Source organism: Wolffia australiana, chromosome 2 (genome assembly GCF_029677425.1).
Source record: "Wolffia australiana isolate 7733 chromosome 2, ASM2967742v1".
In the NCBI taxonomy this organism is placed as follows: Eukaryota; Viridiplantae; Streptophyta; class Magnoliopsida; order Alismatales; family Araceae; genus Wolffia; species Wolffia australiana.
This window is the reverse complement of record NC_135836.1, coordinates 13158218-13169924: the sequence shown is the minus strand read 5'-3', so window position 1 is coordinate 13169924 and position 11707 is coordinate 13158218. Positions and strand designations below refer to the sequence as shown.

Below are 11707 nucleotides of genomic sequence, written 5' to 3'. Positions count from 1 at the left end.
ACAATAGGGTAAGGTAGAGGAGTGCTGGAGGCAAGCACGGCGTCGCTTGACAGACAACGATATCACATTACTGGAGACATGACACTAATGGGGAGAGGAAGAGCAAGTGGATTCATACTAAAGACATGGCACAGGCGACGGTGTTGCTAGGTGTGAGTGGTGTATCAGAACCAAGATTATGGTGAAGGTTTGATGGTGTGACTAGATTGCCGTGGGATAGCAGCCGAGCGCCCAACGAGTGATTTGGTAGTAGGGACATCGCTCTGGCAGGCCGGGAGGGTCACCCATGGCTAATGTCGACGTTCGATGGCCGTACGGTGCAGAGGCATCTCACCAATAGATTTGAGTCGCCACGGCGCATATCAAAGGGGCCACGTAGGCGGCACCAAATGCATGAGCACCACACAAGCGCCTGAGAGTATTGCTGGTTTGAGCGTTGCAAGAGGCGCCCGCACACGGGAGTGATGTAAGCACAAAATGCTCTCAAGGAACGATCTGAGGCGTCACAGGAAGCTCAAGAACTCACTAAAAAAGGAAATGAATCAAGAATGCAAGAAAACACACAAGCAAGTTCACACACACACACACAATCACCGCCCTCATACAAGGCATTTATACAAACACATAGCCAAGAAGAAGTTATAACCATCGCAGGCCCCACTCTTCCCTCGTGTCTTCATCTCAGCCGTTATAACTCCTCTGATCCGACGGTTATGATCATACCTCTGCACTCAAAACATAAAACCCGTTAGATTTTGATCCAACGGTGAGGATCACCCCCTTCAAGTGAAGCCGGTAAGACGCAGACGTGTGACACCCTCACAAACAATAGGTCTGCGTCAAGGCTGGCGCAACGATCACAGATGTCGCACTTGACTCAACTACGTGCACAAACGGTCATCAGCTTTGGTAGTCACGGTCATCTGGTCGCTCGACTGACACAAGAGCAGGGGTGCGCTGCGTCTTGGATGACACAGTGCAACTTGGCTCGAGATGACCGCAGGATGACTCTTCCGTAGCGTGATATCGGGATTCTATAATACCACATACAGGTACCAGAACGGATGAACCAGAACTGCGTCGCGGCTTCTCACGTGTCGTGAAGGCGTTGACCGCAACCGGTTTATGAGGGCGGTGAATTGTGAAACCGGATGGCATCACGGTGAAGACGCATGAGATTGACAGCCAGATCTGAGGGAAGAGAGACGGAGCGTGGCCTAGGACAGCGGCACTTCGGCGTCGTCCTTCTCCTTTCTTTCCCTCCTTCCTTTCCTCCCATCGCCCTCTCCTTCCTCTTCTCCTTATCGTTGAGACCAGTCAATGAACGAAACTTTTTAACCATCAATTCTGGTCTAAGTTCTAGGGCACCATCACGCCCTCTTTTATAGGGGCACGATGGCCCTTACTAAGGCCAAGGGTGCCCTTAGTGAAGGCACAAGTGCCCTTACTAAGGGGGGGGTCTTATACAAGGACCCCTCCCTTAACACAAAATAAAAATATCTTTGACACGATTTGACGTCGGGAACGTGGCAACACAAAAACACTAACATGACTGACAATGGACATAAACACACGAACATGATGAAACGACGATCCAAACAAGCACGAATTGACAAAAACCAATATGTTATAGATACGGGCGTGCTTTACCTGGGTATTTGAACCCAGGTGTTTTCACTCATACCTTGGCATGCCAGTAGAGCTGGACGCGAACCGGAGGGATGACAATGATGATGTTGGTGGCAGAGGAGAAGATATATATATGTATGCTCAGATTTAAATATCAGGTGAGATAGATAGAAGATGCTCACTATATACGGCATGAATCAATTAATGGTGAGGAGATATCAGTCGTGACCCCCTAGCTTTGGTGTACATTTCCATCTTTCTTCTCCTCCTTACTGGTGCAGTTGGTCTTCTTCCTAGTCCCTCTATGAAGCCTCCCCCAGCTGTATGTGCAATTGTCCAGCTGTCATGACCCTAATGATCACTTCTAGCTCTGAACGGAACCTCTGCTGGCTCTCTTCTTTTGTGGGACAATAGGAACCTAATTATATGTCTGAAAGGGACCTCCTCTGCCTCTCTTCTTTTCTGTAATGTTAGATACCCATCTGTCATCTATTTTTTTTCCCTAAACCCAAAACATCTTATTTTGATCTCACCCACCTTTTTTATGGCGCAACACTGCCAGACGTCATCAAGCCAGCACGCGAGGAGCCACCGTCGTCATCGAGCCCGCCACCGACACGTTTACAACTGACACGACGAGCCGCTGCAGCGACGCGCGACCCCAAGTTCAGATACTCGGCATAGCGCACGCGCCACTTCATCATCGGAGCAGCCCACTTCTTCCTTTGTTTTCTTTTCTTACCTTTACTTTCTTTATCTTCGCCATTGTCATCTCCTTAGTTGTCGTGTAGTGAGGGGAAGAGCCCATATGAGGACACCTTCCCCTCCCATGGGCCTGACAAGCCAATTTCCTTTTAGTTTTCCTTTTTTTTTCTCTCTTGTTTGTTGTTCTAAGGGGGCCCACCTTCACCAATTATATAAAGGGGGGGGGTGGGCGCCCAAGAAGACACTCTTGAATTTGGAAGTTTCATATTAGAAGTTGAAGAGTCATATTGTGAGAGGAAGGAAGAAGAAGAAAGAAGAAGAAGAGGAAGACGAAGAAGAAGGGAAGGAGAGGAAGGAGGAGAAAGAAGAAAGGGAGAAGAAGATCAAGGGCACCGCCAGCGCCGCCTCCGCCACCCGCGCTGCCGTCGCCATCCTCGGTCACCGGTTTTGCCCCCGTCTCTCCGCTGTCACCTTCTTTGACAACTCCGTCAACCTCCCTGCCGCCGTGCCTGTCGTCCCTCCGCCAGTCGTCACCAGCCCACTCGGTCCCATAGCCTCGCCTTTGCACCAACGGCAATAAATGCCCTTAGGCCCGCCAGTGACGGTCTGCCTTCCCGCTGACCGGTCGATCGCTCGCGTGCCTGGACGTGCAATCCGACCGTCACCCCGCTTATGCTCGTTGCGGCCGCGGGTGACGCCGTCGCTCGACCCCACCGGAAACGCCCGCCACTCCGGCCGCACTTCCCCGCCACCCGACGCGAGCTTTCCCTTCTCGCCCTGCAAACTGTCCACCTTCCGGCTACCCCTTACTCGCCGAGCTCTCGCCGGGTTCTTGCTGCTTGCGTGTGTATAAGATGTGCACCCGGCCAGCTCACGCGCCCGTTGGTCGCGCGCAACGCCGTCGCGCGTCCCGCCTCTGAGGAGCCCTGCTGCGCGCACGCAGTGTGCCGTCTGTGCCCCGTGCTACCAGCGGCACCGGCCTACGCATGCGCCGCACGGTGTGCCCCTGCCCGCGTGCCCTGCGCCCCTCTCGTCGGTCGCCCACGCCGCGCTCGAAGCTGCTGCTCGGGTCTTACTCGGGAGCGCCATCACCGCCGCCTCCCGACGCCCTTCATCGCCTGCCCTGCCCGCACTCGGACCGATTTTGGCGACATCAACCAACGGATACCCCCCCAGATCCCCTTCGATTCAAGTTATCTGACGCCAACGCGACACAGATACTCCCCTTACCGGCGCTCTTTACGTCTCTTACTTTCTTCAGTATACTTTCGTACTGCCTCCTCCGCGCTTGGGTTAGTTAGGTGAGAGTGAGATAGGTTGAGAAAATGACGTAATTTCTCAAGAGTCTTACCTGCCCGTTACGAGTCGGGTTCTCCCGACGCGTGTGAGCACTTCAGCGGACTTTTCCCATTCAGCGATGCAATCGCCCTCGAACCCCTCGGGCGCAGTTCAGGACGTCTGTCCGACCTCACTCAAAGCGATCTCGTCTATCCTCTAGAGTGGCAACCACTGCTCGTCGGTGCATGCATGTACAGCACGTAGGGACTCACGCATTGCACGTCATCATTATTACCTGTCTGTAGCATCCATCGGACGACGTCAACCGACGAAGTCCAATTAGTCCTCGATTCGATAGCAAGCCTGTACCCTCAATGATGACCGGACGACATCTTGACGACGTCCGGCATCAAATTGGCATTAGAGCTCGGCTGTGGTCACCCACAGCACGTCTCCGACTCCGCATCGCATCTAGCTGCATTCGCATACATCGTCTTTTCCGAGCATTCATATAGGATACCTACGAATGGCTGTACAGACGCGATCCGCACAGATGGCGCAATGCGGAGGTTCTACCCCCCCGCGACGAACTGAACCGTCGCATGACGAGAGAGGCAATGAGATTGCCCTCTTGGGACCCCAACCGGCAACACCGATAGCCGACCCTGTCCTACCATATGTCGAGGCTACGCGGACCCCACCCGACGAAATGGATGCTCCTGGCACATCGGGCCCGCCGGATTTCTCCGGTGAGCCACACGAGGCGCAGCACTCTCCACGCGGCTCGCCGCGATCCCTCGACGACACCCCGCCCAGCGACTATGAGGATAGGGCTATCGTGGGACGATGCCCACATAGGAAATCTCCCATTGTCGAGCACACCCCTAGAGTGACCCCCGCACGGGGTCGAGGACGACGACGAGGAGGCGCCACTCGCCAGCACCCGCCGAGAGAAGAACTTCCGGACCACCAAGGAGCTTACTTCCGCACCATGACTGCTAGGATAGAACACATGGAGCGCATGTTTCCTGACCAACGGGCGTCAGAGCACGGAGTTAAGGTGGGACCGGCTGCCCGATGGCGACCTCGCCACCCACCAGGGGTGGGTCGACAGTACCCCCACGGTCGACTTATCCAGGACCTCAACGTTGACTACGAGGTCTTCGATTGCTGATGCGACGGTGCCCCTCCACCGGGACGCCTAGTTAGGGAACCAGCGCGCGACACGCAGGATGTCCGTGCTTGGGATATGCACCGCCCGCGGGATGACTATGACTGTGGGTACGATGCGGACCGACCTGTCCGCCCTGATCCGTACGCTCGACAGTACGAGCGAGACCTGGGCCATGACTATCTGGCCTGACGATAAGATCCCATCCTGCCCCGAGATCCACGGATGGTTGATCCACCGGCGCACCGTGACGACTACTATCGGCCGCCACCGCTACCATATTACGGGGTTGACGACGTCCCCCTACCCCCACACCAACTGGTGCCATTGGACCGCGCGCCGTGGGATGATCCTCCCCACCTTTGGGACGACCGCGGCCACGAGCCATACCCGCCCCATCGCCCCTTGGATCAGCAACGAGGGGATTGCCCCGTGCCCGAATGGTACTTTGATGATGATGAGCGTCGGCGCGAAGAGCATCGTGCACGCATCCAGAGAAGCGTGCGCGCCGACGTATCCGTCTTTGTGGGCTCTCGAAAGCCCAAGGAGTTCATCGACTGGGAGTCGAATATGAACTCGTACTTTAGGTGGTATCGCATGGACGATGACCTATGTGTCGAATACGCAGAGACACGACTTGGGAGACAGGCCAAGATCTTTTGGGAAAACAAGCAAGTCACCGCCGAGCGACGAGGACGACCCATTACGTCCTAGGTGGAAATGGTGCAGAAGCTGAGGAGCAAGTACGTTCCTCGTTAGTGCAAGATGTCACTCTTCCTCGCCTGGCTCGACCTTAAGCAAGGTCAACTCCCGATGATGGAGTACATCGAAGCTTTCGAGGAATGTCAAATGCGCTGCCGCTTCGTGGAGGATCCACAGGTTATCATAGGGCTCTTCGCCCACGGCCTCCGGCCGGCCTTGCACAGCAAGGTCCTCGAGTGCTAGCCGGCCGAGGTTGACGAAGCCTATCATCTAGTGGAACACATGGATCCACCCGTCGAAGACACCCCGGCACCTAGAGCGAACGCCGCGCCTCGGACTCCACCCGTCCGGCCCCTTCCCGCTCGTATTGCACCACCTGCGAGCACACGGGTCACGCAGACCAATGGGGGACAAGGGACCCCCCGGTCACTTCAGTGGGGTCCACCCCACAAGCTCGGGCCGTCGCCAGTGATATACCGACCCGGAGCGCTGCCACCAATCAGGCACACATCACGTGCTACAAGTGCCAGGGACGAGGACACTAGGCAAACCTATGCCCTTCAGCACTTTTGATCGACGCTGGGGATGCCGAGCAGGATCATATTGTTGGAGTAGACATGCCGCAGGAGGACCACTACCATGGAGACGAGGATTACCCCCTCGAGTATGAGGAGCCCGATGGTCAGATCAGATATATACAGATCATCGAGGCACAAGAGACCGCTCTCGTGGCAGGTCGTGCGTCCACCTGGCCACTAGCCAACATCGCCGTCGACATACCTGGCACTAGTAGAGCCCGACCATCTCTGCGGGTTACCACTCCCGCTAGGACCCCCCCGGCTGCGCCCCAACTGATGCCCTTCGTTGATGCGGCCATCCGTACCTCGATCTTCTACGTGTACGTCAAGATCAATGGCAAGGCGTGCAAGGTGATCGTGGATAGTGGAAGTTGCATCAACGCGATTTTGGATACGATGGTCACCGGATTAGGGTTGACAGCGATAGAGCACCCCACTCCGTATGACGTCTCATGGATCGATGCTTCTTCACTATCCGTGAAGCGTCAGTGCCGCGTTCTGCTAAAGGTGAGCACCTATGCAGAGGACGTCCTCTGCGATGTACTACCCATGAAGGTGGGTAGCATCATCCTAGGCCGTCCATGGTTGTATGACCATGACGTCACCTTGGCCGGACGCGCCAACACCTGCTCGTTCATGTTTCTGGGACGAGTTACATGGCACCCCTATGTCATGAAGCCGGCGAACAAGCCGGCCGCGACCACAACCGTAGGGTTGATGGTCGTTAGAGGGCCCTTATTGGCCTGTGACCTGGGCGGCGAGGGTGACGACACGCCTTTGTGTCTCGCCGTCACCCTCGACGTCCCCGCCGACACCCCAGTTGCCCCTCGTTCACCCGAGGCAGAGGCTCTTATATCGGAGTTCGGAGACATCTTCCCGGAAGAGCTACCAAGTGGATTGCCCCTGATGCCGAACATACAGCACGCAATCGACTTGGTACCCGGTGCGTCGCTACCGAACCTACCGCACTATTGCATGGAGCCGGCGAAGTACGAGGAGCTACTTCGGCAGGTCAGGGAGCTCTTGGAGAAGGGCCTCATTCAGGAGAGCCTGAGTCCCTGCGCGGTACCCGCTCTCTTAGCACCGAAGAAGGATGGCACGTGGCGTATGTGCTGCGATAGTCGTGCCATCAACAAGATAACAGTCAAGTACCATTTTCCCATTCCCCGGGTCCAAGATCTATTCGACATGATGGCAGGATCTACTATCTTCTCCAAGATAGATCTGAGGAGCGGATACCATCAGGTACGGATTCGTCCTAACGACGAATGGATGACCGCCTTTAAGATGAAGGACGGTTTGTATGAGTGGAGAGTCATGCCATTCGGCCTCTCCAACGCGCCTAGTACTTTCCAGCGCCTCATGAATGAGGTACTGCGCACGTTTATAGGGAAGTTCCTAGTCGTCTACTTTAACGACATCCTCGTCTATAGTCGATCCAGAGACTAGCATTTAGATCATCTGCGATAGGTATGCACAGTCCTGCGGCGCGAGCAGCTCTACGCCCATTCGAAGAAGTGCAGCTTCCTCACCTCAGAGGTTGCCTTCCTCGATTTCATCGTCTTAGCGCAGGGCGTTGCCACCGACCCGGAGAAGGTCCGGGCCATTACGTCGTGGCCGACACCGGCCAATATGCACGACGTTAGGAGCTTCATAGGTCTTGTGACCTTCTATAGGTGATTCATACGTAACTTTAGTTCTGTTACGGCACCCATCACCGACTACCTCAAGGAGGAATCGTTCGCTTGGACACTGGCAGCAGAACCAACTTTCCAGCAGATAAAGCTCATGATGACTCAGGCGCCGGTACTACGCCTTTCAATTTTGGGAAGGTATTCGAGGTTACATGCGATGCCTCGAGCATCGGGATCAGAGGCGTCCTCAGCCAGGAGAGTCGCCCCGCCAAGTTCTTCAGCGAGAAGCTGAACGACGCAAAGCTGCGATACTCCACATACGACAAGGAGTTCTACGTCGTCATACAGGCCTTACGGCATTGGCGGCACTATCTCCTATCTTCGGAGTTCGTGCTCTTCTCGGACAACGAGGCGCTCAAGTATCTGCACTCACAGTAGAAACTGAGCGATCGACACGCTAGGTGGGTCGAGTACCTACAGGATTACACCTTCGTCATCAAGCACAAGAAGGGCAAGGATAACGTCGTCGCCGACGCCCTTAGCAGGAGAGCCCACGTGCTGAACGTCATGAAGGTGACAGTCCTAGGGTTCAAGACCGTCCGAGATGGGTACGACAGCTGCCCAAACTTCAGCTCCATCATCACCGAGGTCAGACGAGGCCCATCCCTGGATTACAAGGACTACGTCCTCACTGATGGATATCTGTTCTCTAATAACAGATTATGCGTGTCTCGCACGTCATTGCGTGACTTTCTCATCTGGGAATGTCACGCCGGAGGCCTTAGCGGTCACTTTGTCCGCGACAAGACGATCGTAGCAATACATCTGGTTGTCTAATTGTTCCATCAGCTAGCAATAAATCCATGCAGATTTCATCTAATTCCCCAAAACCGTATTCCTCATATAAAACTTTTGGAATAATACTAATACTAGTTTCTGTATCTAATAATACTCTAGTAAAAATCTTTCCTCCAATTTCACATGTAATAAAAGGAGCTCCTGGATCTTTCTTTTTAATGGGAACAGAGTTTAAGATACTAGAGGCATTTTCAGAAAGCTTAACTACCTCCTTGGTTTTCCTCGATGTGCATGAATCCTTTAAATATTTCTTTAAAGAAGGTGCACATTTAATCATATCCTCTACGACTATTGACATAGTGGCTTTCTTGAAATTCTCTAGGAGACTATACTCATAATCAGGAGAAGACTTAAGGGGTTTTAAGGCCAAAGGATAAGGAATGGGAGGGGTGTAGGTTGAAGGTAGGGGTTCCACACTAGGTGATGGAGCCTCTCCTTCTCTTAGGTTATTTTCCTCCAATTTTGTTTTTTCCTTGCCTCGGTGAGGATCTTGAAGTTCCTTGCCATTTCTCAATTTTGAAATGGCTTGAATTTCTTCAAGATCTTCCTCATTGTCATGATATAAGGTTTCCTCTTGTAAATGACATAAATTTTTGGGATTAATGGAAGGTTAAGTTGGAAATCGACCTGAGTGGGAGTTGGATTCAACTCCCTTACCTCCATGGTCAGCTGTTCTTTGCTTCAAGCTCTCCAATAGCTGTCTGGTTGATGACTCTCAATAAGTCATCAAATATTTAGACTTTTAAGCATTAAAGCATAAAGAATATCTAGTTAATTCATGTGAGTTGTCATGCATATGCATTATTTCATAAAATTACTAACCCCACTTGATTCTTCGAATCAAGTGGATTATATTTGACATTTTTTGGTTAGTAAGTTCAGAAACAGGTTAAGACAACCAAGGAGGACGTCAAGGATCAACAGGAGCTGGCGAAATCTCAAAGAAGAAGAAAATTCCAAAAATTCCCCTAGGCATGTGTCAAGAGAAACCTATAAATACTCTCTTGAGAGTTCACTTTCAAAATGGTCCAGAATTTTCTCTAAGGAAGCTAGGGCTTGGAGAAGAAGGTTTTCTGCAGACCCTCCAAGGCTGATGAGCATTGGAGCTGGGAGAGAGCAAATTGAGGCACACCTGCTCAAGAAGATCGTCGACTCGCCAGACAAGGGGTAAACACGAAGTCGGTGTGATTGCGTTGGTTCAGTTTGTACTCCTCTCCCTTTTAGACAATCTCAGTTAGGGCTGAAGAATCCTGCAAGGTTCTTCAGCATTTCCCAATCAGAGTTGTTTTGCTTTTAATTCAAAGATTTTCTTGTCGTTTAGAGTTAATTTTCTTTTCCCTCTTAGGTGTTTGATTTCATCATCTTTTCAACCCACAATGCTCAATCGATTCTCTACATAGCATTCTCTCAAGTTTCTTTCAGGCAGGTAGAGCATAGCGGGGGCAGCCAAGGTTTCTGTGCGCAGGATCGACCTGCACACAGCTGCCCATGCGTGAGAACCCCGCGCGCGAGCAGCACCGTGCGCAGGGATCCCGCGCACAAGCTACACCCGCGCGCAGGCTGCGCCGGCGCGCAGCAATAGCCGTGCGCAGGACAAGCCAGCGCGCAGGCCACGCCCGCGCGCAGTCACAGCTGCGCGCAGGCCACGCCCGCGCGCAACTGCTGCCGCGAGCGAGCACACCCCTGCACACAAGGCACCTTCTGTGCGCAGGGTGCTTGTTCTTTTTCCCCAAAGAACAAAAGCAGTACCGTCAACAATAAAATTCTTGCTGACGGTTCTGCCCATTCCAGTCCTTAAGAACGCTATTTATAAACCTAACTAGAAACAATCTAACTAAAGAATTAGTTGAATCAATATTTGGAAAGTATCTCTGTAATTTGACTGAAGAATTCTTTACAGAGATTAACACTCAGAGTTAGAAAATTAAATAGGTTGATTTGCTGGAAAGAAATTCTCTGCTTCCTTTACCGTCTCCCTGTGGATCGACCCTCACTCGCCCTAAGCTGTGAGGTTATAAATTTGTTGTATAAGCTCAATCCTCACACGCATCAACTGATAAATAACCAATAAAATCACCTAATAATCGAGTTTATCAACTGGCGCCGTTGCCGGGGAGCACGGTATTACACTAGAATTATCTTTGTTGTGTTTTCAGTTATCTTCAACTCCTTCTCCTAAAGCTGCAGGGCTTGAAATCCTCAGCTTATTGTCTTTCTAATTCTCTGCTGAAGTTCTATGGTAGTTACACGTTCAAGAGCTGGTGAAAGATCTATAGAGAACGTTGCACGCGACGCAACTCCAGATTCTACAGTTACGGAACCTGAAATTCAGCAGGAAACAAAGGCAGAAGAGAGACATCAGCAGAATGAGAGAATGAGGACAATGCTGGACAGGTCGACACCGTTGGGTAGCCTGCGACAAACCGATGTCAACCTGAACATAGGTGAAGGTATTTTATTTAGATATGATAATGATTTGATTAACTCTTTACCTGAATTTAACGGACTACCTGCACAGAATCCTTTAGAATTCCTCGATGATTTTCATATTAGATGTTCTTCTCAAAACGTTCCGGGACTATCTACGGAAATCTTGAAAATGAAGTATTTTCCTCTTACCTTAAAAGATAAAGCATTTTCATGGTATCGTAATTTAGGAATCACGTTCAAATCTTGGGAAGAGATGCAAGGAAAATTTCTGCAGAAATTTACCCTCTCTCCAAAACTAATTTTTACCGAAGAGAAATTCATAACTTTCATCCCCATGAAGGTGAGGCTTTTAGTGAGTCATGGGAGAGGTTCAATGACTTGCTGAGGAAATGTCCTCATCATGGAATTGAACATTGTCAGTTAGCCCAGATTTTCTATGAATCTTTATCAGATTTCATGAAAAATAAGGTTAACTTAGCCTCCGGGGGAACTTTCTATACCGCATATGAGGATGAAGTGTTTGATATTTTGGAGAGAGTTGCAGAAACGGACCTGCAGGAGATTGGAGCAAGTCAGAATGGGAGGAACCTGCAGCCCAAGAGAGCAGGAGTTTTACAAGTTAATGCTAAAGAGGGCGAGCTGCAAGCGGGTTTAAGAGAAACCAACACGAAATTGGAGGAGCTCACCTCCACCTTGAAGAACGTTTTCTTAGGTAACTCCCC

At 51.7% G+C, this 11707-nt stretch overlaps 1 non-coding gene across 1 annotated transcript; it reads right to left on the bottom strand.

The window, feature by feature from the left end:
* Positions 1 to 11283: 11283 nt before the first annotated feature.
* LOC144700374 (small nucleolar RNA R71) lies at positions 11284 to 11392 on the bottom strand. The gene has a single exon (XR_013580741.1). It is a non-coding gene; the product is annotated as a small nucleolar RNA R71 (small nucleolar RNA).
* Positions 11393 to 11707: the final 315 nt, after the last annotated feature.